This window comes from Passer montanus, unplaced genomic scaffold, assembly GCF_014805655.1.
Source record: "Passer montanus isolate IOZ18808 unplaced genomic scaffold, ASM1480565v1 scaffold18, whole genome shotgun sequence".
Classification (NCBI taxonomy): Eukaryota; Metazoa; Chordata; class Aves; order Passeriformes; family Passeridae; genus Passer; species Passer montanus.
The window spans coordinates 12,345,494-12,355,582 of record NW_024365381.1 but is presented as its reverse complement, the minus strand read 5'-3'; positions in this window follow the sequence as shown (position 1 = coordinate 12,355,582).

Here is a 10,089-nt window from a genome sequence, read left to right as displayed (position 1 = left end):
TGGACACAGCCTTGTTGGAGGCTGCGGGTCCGGCCTGAGCCCTGCCCCGTGCGGCTCCTGGGCCTGCACCCCCAAGTCCCACCTGCCTTCAGCCCCTGCCCCCACCCGACACAAGGGCTCCTGCTTCCCAGGAAATCTTAGCTCTTGGAAATTTTCAGACAGGACCAAGAACCCAGAATTTGAAACTTTGCAAAATGAGAATCCCACTCCTCAGGGGCCAGCAGTGAGGGGAGGCTGCCTCACTGCCTTACTGCCCAAGCAAGAGCAGTGTTTGGTGACAGCTGAGCTGCCCCATTGCACTGGCTGTGTCGGACAGGGAGCACATCCTCCATGTTCCCCACCTGCCAGGAACAGGCAGCTGTGTGAAGCTGCTGGCTGGTTCAGGGCAGGAAGCTCTGGACCTGCCCCTTGTCCTTGCAGTGAATGCAGACAATGCCTTCCCCACCGAGATCAGTGTTTTCCAAAGGGTTCTTTGCAATCCTTGAGGAGCCAGGCTCCTGGCAGGTCCCAGGAGCTGCTGCCTCACTGAGGGGAAACTACTGCTCCTTCACATTGTCCAATCTGCCTGTTGGTGGTGCACACCTCTGCAGAAGGATAACCGTGGAACTCTGCCCTTCCTGACCAGCAAAGCTGTTTAGTCACCTTGCTTTGACTGTCAGGAAGGAGGATTTGCCTGAGCTTTTGGCTGAGATTATCCCAGCAGGCTGGAGGGGACCTCACAGGGTTTGAGTGGCTTACTGGCCTGGAAGCATTAGCTCACAGCTAAACATCGTGTGTCTGTGGCTTCCCCAGGGCACAATGGCTCTGCAAACCATTGCAGCAGCTGCCCTGGTACAACAAGGGATGGCTCCATAGTGGCAGGCCAGAGCACTGTTCCACACACAAAAGCCACAGTGGGGTAAAACTTTCTGATAAGTTGCTTTAGCCCTCAGGGCTACTTTAATGCCTAAGGAAGAAATTATTTTTGTTTTGAGACCAAACTGTTCATTCTGGTTAAAAAGAAGAGCTCTAAAGCTGGGTGAAAGAAGGAACAGTTTGGTGCAAGCACTGGATAATGTAAAGGCAGATCGTGAATCTCATTTTTACCCACCTTACTTCAAGCATTAGGAATGACCAGACTTGCTCCTACTGCAGCGTGCTTTGAGCTCCTAAATGGCAGACATGCAGATTTGAAGTCTAGTCCACTACGTGGTAAGCAAACCTTGCTCACTAAAATAGCACCTGTGTGAGAAATAGCCTGTGAAAACTTCCCAGACATCTTTTTTTTTTTCTTTTCCTCCTTGGACTCATGGAGAGAGAATTGTAAATACTGTCCCTTGGTTATCAAGCAAAGAACTGCATATTATTGTAATAGCTTGTAGTCACAGAGAAATAGAGTCACCTCTAGAAATTCTAGCAGCTGTAATCTCTTCTGCAGCACCTAAGAGGGCATGGAGGAACCTTTCTGCAAGGAAACCTGGCTGACCAGTAAGTGTTTCCTGGCAAGGTGGTGTCACACAGGAGGTGTGACAGAGTTTGTGTGGCCCTTATTCAATAGTTGCCTCGCCAAGATGTTCTCATCTCCAGCTGTGTCAGGAGTTTTGAAACTAACCATCAGTTCCTGTAACAGCTTTAGAAGGTTTTGCAGAGGCCACCCAATGTTTAATTACCATCTTCTCCAGGTTGCCCAGAGCCAACCTACATGAGAGGATACACAAAATGACAGTGAGCAACTGATGAGAGATGCAGAGGAAGAGGAGCGCTGCTGGAGCCAGCCAGGCGCTCGGATAGGAAGGGAATTTTTCCACAAGTCTCAGCGCATACAAAGAGCCTGTGTCTTTGTTCTCTGCCCTGACACACCTGACCCACATGACGACTGCTTCAGGATTGTTAAAAAATATTTCTGAGCAGTTGAAGCAAAACATTGGTCCAGAAATTTGAGCTGCTGGGACTCCCCCAGCCAGAAACTCTTCTTTAAATGAAACTATAATGTCCCTCTCATGTAGGCATTGTGGGAGCCCTTCCCTTCCTCAGCTGCATCCCCAGGGGCCCCAAGACTTCTGCCTCTGCCATGGGCTCCGGGCTGCACTGCTGCATTTTTTATTCAGTATGGGGTGTTCAGCCAGAGCAGCTGCCCAGGGTGGTTTGCCAGCTCCTTTTGAGATGTCCACAAGAGGGGGCAGCAATATCTTAATATCCCTCTTGGTGCTGCCTCGGACACTGCACTGTCAAAGCAGCAGGGACATGGTGCACTGCCTGAGTTGGTGCTGAGGTGTGAGATGTGAGCCTCTGTGAGCTCCATAAGTTGTGAGGCCCTGTTCCCTTCGTCCCCATCTATATCATGGTCTAATGTTATGCTACCATACTCCCCCAGGTCTCAAAGCATCATATCTACCTGTCTGCAAGACAGGAAGAGGTGGTAAAACCTTCAGAAGAACAGAGGATTGACTTAGGGTCTCCCACACCTTTTGTGGGTATGCTGTGCCCTGAGTTTACTTCCCTTTGGTTTTGTATGGGTTACACAGAGGAAGCCCCAGATACTGGGGTCACCAGTCCAACCCCAAAAACTTACCAGTATGACTTAAAACAAAACCCATGTGGGTGCTTCTCTTTCTTTACCTGTTTGGATCAGTTTCCCAGATTTCTTTTGCTGATTTCTACTGCTGTCCCAACTTACACACTACATTTTGAAAGAAATAAGAGACTTTTCCCCAGTAATCAGAGGACTTCAGGCAGTAGAACCTTCATTAAAATGAAAGCAAGCCGAAACAGTCCTTTTACTAGACTGTCATCAAATTTGGAAGCTGGTAGCTCTGTCTCCCAAACGTTGCCACACAACCCTTCCCTGCAAATCTACATTAGAGGATGATGGGGCATTTGTGACACACTTGGGGTGGCTCAGCAGCTCTAGGGAGCTGTGGGGTCATTGCATGGACCATGCAGCTCTGCAGGCGAGCAGACAGGAGCTGCCGGCAAGGATGCAACGCTCCTATTCTAATGTCCTCGCTAGAGGTTTTTGGTGCATGGAGTTTCTGTTAAACCAGTCTGAACTGGTTCTCTCTCATATTTAGAAACTATCCCTGCTTATGCTGTAGAATTACACCCTGTCAACAGGTTTTCCTTTCCCTCTCCTCATAGTATTTTGGGATGGGGGAGCTCTTCTCCCCTTTACCCCAAAGCCTGGGCTAATATGACTTAAATGGAAAATTAATTTCCCCAGGAATCACCTCTTGCTTGCCATGTCTTCAGCTAGCTGATCCATCCACCACTCCTCTGCTGCTCAGCCATGCAATTTCCATCCTCCTTCCATTTATGCCCCCCATTCAGCAACTAAGAGACTGGCCAGAGACAGAATCTGTGCAGAGCACAGCCTCTCAAGTAAAGGGAAGAGCTGGCACAGTGTGTGTGTGCCCAATGCCATTCTTCCCATCCCCTTGTATATGCACATTCTCAGCCAGGGAGGCTTTATCTTCTCTCTTTTCTCTTGCATTCCCATCACATTACCTCCTTAAATATTCAAGGCTGTAAAACCCATGCAAATACCTGGCCATCACTAAATGAGTAAGCATCTGGAGGGCTCTACTTGGAAATAGTCAATGTACCAGACACTGCAATTTAAATATTAAAGCGTTGTGTACTGGGGGAACTCCCACTGTTGGCAAACCCTGGGGCAAGTGGGTGAGGTCCAGAAGGACGTCCAAGTCCCAAGAAAATAGCTATTTGTTTTCATCAGTATTTTTTCACCATTAGGCTCCTCTTTCTCCACAAGGCCCTGGATTCAATCTAAGATCTGACATGCTGTACCTCACAGCTGGTGTTTCACAATCCACTGCAGCTTCTTCCAGAACATGTTTGTCTCTGTGCACTGGAGGTGAGCACTGCTCCTTCAGATGGGCAATGGTCTTCATATTGCCAAGTGCCAGGCAGGTCCATTTGGTGGGACAGGCTGGAGGGACATTCTGTCTCTCTGCTGGGTGAGCTTTCTGCTGGGCTGTCCTGGCCCTCTGTGTGGTGGGAGCCTCCAGGCAAGGGTGCAGGGCAGGGTAGGACCCCTGGGTGAGCAGCAGCCTGCAGAGCTGATGGTGAAAATTGAGCCCAAAGGAGCAGCTCAGCATTACAACTCAGTCTGTCCTACAGCTAGCCCTTACTGAAGGAGTAGTTCTACACTCATTTAGCTTTTCTCACATGAGCACTGCTGGCCCTAAAACATCCTGGGAAAAAGCAATTCACTTTTCAGGGATCTGTTTTCTGCTAATACAGCTCCTTGGACCAACACCCCAGGGCACCAGCTGAGCACCAGCGCTGGCAGAAGAGCATGGCTTGGAGAGCACCTCTGAGGGAAGCTATCCACAAATGTCAAACTGTACCAGTCAGTCCTGACATCCCCTCTAGCCCCACATGCTCTGGCTCTACAGTGCTGGACTGAGGCTCTCGGAAACTGCATCCAGGTTCTGACTGTTGTCCTGCAAGTCATGTTGCTCTTGGCTCTCCCCATGGTTCAGAGAGCTTTCCCCTACACCATTTGTAGCACGGCTGGTGTTTGGGCAGGCAGTTTCCCTGCTGTCCTGCTTTGGCCCGCAGTGCTGAAGCTGAGGGAGCCCGAGTGCTGCCCTAAACTGCCCTCATCTGCCCTTTCACATGGACCCGCAGCAACCTCAAGAAAGGCTCCTGCTTCCCCCATGCCTCCGGGCTTTCTGCAAATTGCCTCATCCAGCTGCTGAGAAAAGGGGGCTTTCCCGGCTTTTTTTTTTTTTTTTTTTCCCACTACATTCAGGTTTATGTTAATTGTGTGTGATTAACTAGCTGTGGGCTGGAAACTCTTGTGACTGTCTTTTCCAAGGAAACCATGAGGGAAGAACCAGGAAACAGTGGTGGTGAAACCCGCATATGAAGCTGCAAAAGCTTCTCCCTTGAGCCTGGATTTCTGCAGCAGCAGGAGCAGGCTACAAATGCCCAGGAATGCCCTGTCAAGTAGAACCTGTCTTCGGGAGAAAAGCGGCCACTTATTTTGCATAAGTCACCTGAGACAGCAGGCCAAATATTTCCTGGCAGGGTTATGTGTGTGACCATCAGCAGGTCAGGAGAAAAGCCTTTTTGTTTTTTTTTTTTTCAGTAGTGCTGAAGAGCTCGGCAGGTTTCTAGGCTGGAGGGAACCAAGCCCTTTGTCCCTGCTCCCTTTCCTGTACTCAGGAAGGTTCCTCCTGAAGCTTTTGTGGCTGAGTTGATCACAAGTCTCAAAAAAACCTGCAGATTGGGCACTTCAGCCTTCCTTTACTTGCTGTCTTCAGCAGAAGCAAAGCAGAAATTCATAGTGGTTGTCTCCAAACCTTAAGAGGAAACTGAGGAAATGAGGATGGCAGAGAGCACAGGATGCTTGTCCTTCCCTAGAAGATAACTGGCTTTCCTGACTCTGTCCTCCTAATGCCCTTTCTACTTCATAGCTCCTAATGAGCCTTCCTTCTGAGATGGTCTAATTGATATGTAATTAACGAAATCCAGAACAGTTAATCTCAGTTTGTAATTGGCTTTGGAGTATGCTGTTTCTGTTTCAAAATGGAGAGGGGCTTGTGTGCCCATCCGTTTGCTTTGAGTGCTGCCTCTTACAAAGTTCAGAGCTTGGTCAGACCATACAAAGATCATACTTTGTAGGGTAGGAGAAAGGCAAATATTCTGGATAAGGGGGATGATTTCTCTTCTGTAGAGAGAGGATCATGTGCAATGATTTGTGAATCTACCTGGTCCTGTAGCCAGGGCCTCCTCTGCCATCCCTTTCAGCAAGCAGATGCACCTTGAGGTGTGCTGCAGAGATCACTGAAACCTCCTCTGTCACCATCCACTCGCTTCCCAAGTCCTGCCATGGAGATGCCACACGTGGATCAGTGTTTCCTCTCCAGCCATTTCTGGTTCCTACACAAGAACCTGTGGCAAGGGCTGCCAGCTGACTGGCATGCTCATTGCAGCGTGTCTTGGCCACTTCCACCTGTCTGCTGTTCCTCCACAGGAACACGACCAGCAAACAAGCCCCATGCTCAGTGCTGCTCAGCACCCCAGTTCCCACTGCAGTCACTGGGCAGACTGGGCTGTGGTCAGGCAGCAGACAGGTAGAACCAGTACCTGAGGCATGACTGGGCTTGTTCAAAGTCTTAACTTCCTATTGCTGCTTTGCCCCTCTCCTGTTCACTTTCCCATAAACTCTACCTTTGTTTGACTCCCAGCACACCCTCCTTACCTGTCTTTCTGTTTTTTCCCCCAGAGACTTCTGATATGCATTGCAAGATGTCTGGAACTGCCAGATCATGTGGCACAATCTAAATAGCACAGCATCAGGCAGAAGATAGCATCTTTCTCCAGTTGCAGCAGCCCCATGTCTCTCTGTATGGTCCTGGACATGGTAAACTTTCTGCAACAGATGTAAGGGTGTCAGAAAAGGAAGTGATAATAATTTTTCCCAGTTTGAACCACTAAGGGGATTTTTGGCACTGTGCAAAGCACTGCAATAGCTGTCTGGCTGGGACACTTGCAAACTTTGCACAAAGCTCCATGGGAACCCTAATGATTGAAAATACACCTGTCTGTAAAAAAAAAAAAAAAAAAAAAAGCCTCTGATTCAAAGAAAGCCAGCTTCAGTTGAATAAACAGTGAAATTCATGTTCACCCCAGTATATCCACATTGGACCCACACTCCAGCTACAATCTGTGGATGACATCCACCAACTGTGTGAAGATAAAAATGACCTGTCTGTTCTCTTATCCAGCTTAATAGTGCTTTTCAGCAAATATTAATCAAACTGTCCTCTCCAGAGTGCCTTTCATCTTCTAAGAGCAGAAGACAAAACTCTTCCTTAAAATGTTCAGAGCTTGACTAGCCACCTCCTTGTGACCAGACTGCTGCTTATGTGACATGGGTTTGGGGCTGTCTGCTGAGATGTTTTGCTTCTGGTTTTTTGGGTAGATTTTTGTGAGTCCAAATCTGTGTGGGGGCAGAGTCCTTGTCCCAGCTGAACAGTCATGAAATCAGCTCTCTGCCCAGATTTCCCTGGAAAAAAAAAGTGATGATCAGAAGCCTGGGCTGCTTACTAAGAACACTGTTACGAGGGAAAAGATGATGCATGGTGCATCTTAAAAGTGGCCACTGAAAGCACTGAGACAAACCATGCTTGGTTCCTAACCAAGTCAATGCTTGTTTGTGCTGCAATTAGAGTGGAATAATACACATTGCACATGGTATGGTCCAAATTTCTTATAGAGATGAGTGTTGTGGAGCTGGGCAAAGCTCAGGAGCCAGCCCAGCCTGATGGTAATTGTGAGGCATGGCAGTTCTTTGAAACTGCTTTTGAGTGCAGGGCTGGAAAGGGCCTCCTGACTCATGTACACTTACCTTCTCTTTTAGACAAGTTGTCATCTAGTCGTTTTCACAAACAAGACATATTCGGTGTCCAAGGGAAGGGGTTGTCCTTACAGTGTTCCATCTGCTAAACTCTCCAGAACCTCCAGGCTCTGATGAAAAAAAAATCTACTTTCTAACCTGTCTTGAATTTTGTCCAGCTCACACCCACTTCATTTTTGTCCAAAATTGCTCTTTTGTTTAAAAATCTTTTCTACCCCTAGCATGAGCAAGCTGAGAATCTCATGACGAGGTTATCCAGGGTCTGTGTCTCAACTTCTCCTTGCAGTTCATCCCAAACTGCAGTGTGTAATGGTTAGAGCATTGGACCTCCTGGCTGCACAGGATTAGCAGTGAGTCTCACAAAATAAGAGAGATTTTAGAAATTCTTGGGGTGTCTAAAGAAACTAAGACTGCTGGTCCCCTCTAGGACAAATTAGAGGGACTACCCTGCTGTCCCAGCATCCCTGTTCCTCTCAGGCAAGGGTTAGTATCCAAGAGGATTCTGCCATGGCCAGTGACTTTCTAAGTCACTTGTTTGCCAGACATACTTGGCCAAAGTTTAGACAGTGTGAGAGGAAAGCAAATCTCCATGTTTTCATGACAAAATATATTTTAACATAGCAAGACCTGTTTGTTCATTTAGTTTAAAAGCCCATCTGTTTTCAACCTCCCCAAACTCTCAGGAAGAGTTTTGCAATGCCCCTCCAGTCCCCAAGCCTTAAAGCCTTGCAGGTTGTCATTGCTGAATTGAGGCAGCTATTTAAATTAGGGTTGGGAACTCCGTTGATGCTCTCTTCTTCACAGATACAGAAGAAAGAGAACAACCCATCTCTGAGGAGTTTATTAGCTGATGCAAGCATGACCCCATGCCATCTAAACCTCCAGGAAGCAAGTCAGATTGATGCTCTGCTGATAAACATATCAGCAGCTGAGGAGCTGAGCACGGTGCAGCTCCCATAATTACTGACTCTGGTTCAAAGGCTTTTATGCAAAGGAACAATGGGCACCAAAACAGTCTTGTAGCCTGTTATGCACCACGGTGTTTTGCTGTGAAGGAAAGGCTTGCCCTGTCAGAGAAGCCTGCTCTTCATGTCCCTGTCCTGTTCACAGCACAGAGGTAATTCCTGCTGGTGAGGAGGCTGTTGTCCAACTTTTAAGAACAGAAGCCAGGGATGTACCTGCTAACTAAGGAGATGAAAAAAAGGTCTTAGTAAAAAGGGAAGTGCCAAGCAAAAAAATATTCTTTTGATTGTAAATCTGTCCCTATTATCAAAGGATTTCCCTGTCACCAGCAGTGTCTGGGATGGAGCTGACAGCTCATTTGTTTTGCCTTCACTGCCAGCAGTGGAGCACATCTGTGCATGTCATTAAGTAGCATGCAGAAGACATTTACATTTTTCCCTTATGTCCATTTTTCCTCTTTGCTCACTGAGTTGAGGTTCTGCCTTTGAAATTAAGTCTGTGTTCAGCATCATCTGGGAAACTGTGGGATGTGGGCTGCTGCCCAGCCAGACCCTGCCATCCCAGGGTGCTCTCAGAGCTGCTCTCACCTACGTCAGAACCAGCTTCTTCTTGTGCAACTCTGCAATCAGCCATGCATATTATGACTGGGCAGCTTCCTTCTACCCAGAACAGTATTTACTTTGCAGGGGAATGATTTGTGTAAAGCACTCATGTCATGCTCACTCAGCAGTGCTGAGGCAGGACTCTGTGCAGCACCTCACATATGGAGTGAGTCCCTCCAAGGTGCTTTCCAGCCTTTATGAAAGGCAGGCCTTTTTCCAGTTCCCTGGGTTTCTCAGAACTCTGAGCCTTGTACAGAAAACTAGATTACCCCTTACAGTCTTTCATCTCTTTACTGGGATGTGCTTTGTTTTCACTCAGTTGCTTTTCTTCCTGCTCATTTTTCCTTCTTGATCCCAGAACAGCAAAGCAGTATATTTGCACAGCACCCAGAGCTACAGAAAGTGCATCCTTGTTATTGCAGAAGAGCAGAATTCTGTCCTAGATGATGGAATGCTTGGAGGGCAAGGGAAGAAATAAAAGGGCAGTGGTCCTCACAGAGTTATCCCAGCAGGCTCCTAACACTCGTACTTTTCCAACCTCATTTCATAGCGTGGCAGGTGTGATGTGAAATGCTCTGCTTCCTGACCAGCCAGAGAGGTTGTGCTGGAAGTCATGATGGAAGTGCAATTTTAAACCACCAGGCTTCTTTTGCTCTCCTGCAAATGCTTGCTTGGATCTCTGGAGGTACAGGCAGGCTGGTAGGCCAGGGTCACCTGAGTTTTTATTCAGCCAGGGTTTCTGTGAGGTTGACAAGGATTTCAGTGGTAAGGATGCCTACAGCCAGCATCCAGGAGTGGGTGTTAGCAGGCTGAGCTGAATAACAAAAACATGAATTAGTTACTAATAATAACATAGTACCTACTTCATATTGTGCATAATACTAATTTTCACTTTTCTTCCAAGTGCTGCAGCTTGCTGGAACTAGATTTCTTCTCTGGGGCATATATTCATACTGCTTTGGAATATTTCTGGCAAATATTCCAATGCAGATTTTTGTTATGAGCTACACTGAACCCCAGGATTTCTGTAGGACAGAAAACTTCCCCTCTAGGAAACCATGAATTCTTTCTCTCATAAATGAAAGAAGCAGCATGGTGTGTTCACCTCTGAGAGATCTCTTTTCCCACAGACACAAGGGATCTTGAAAGAGATATCCT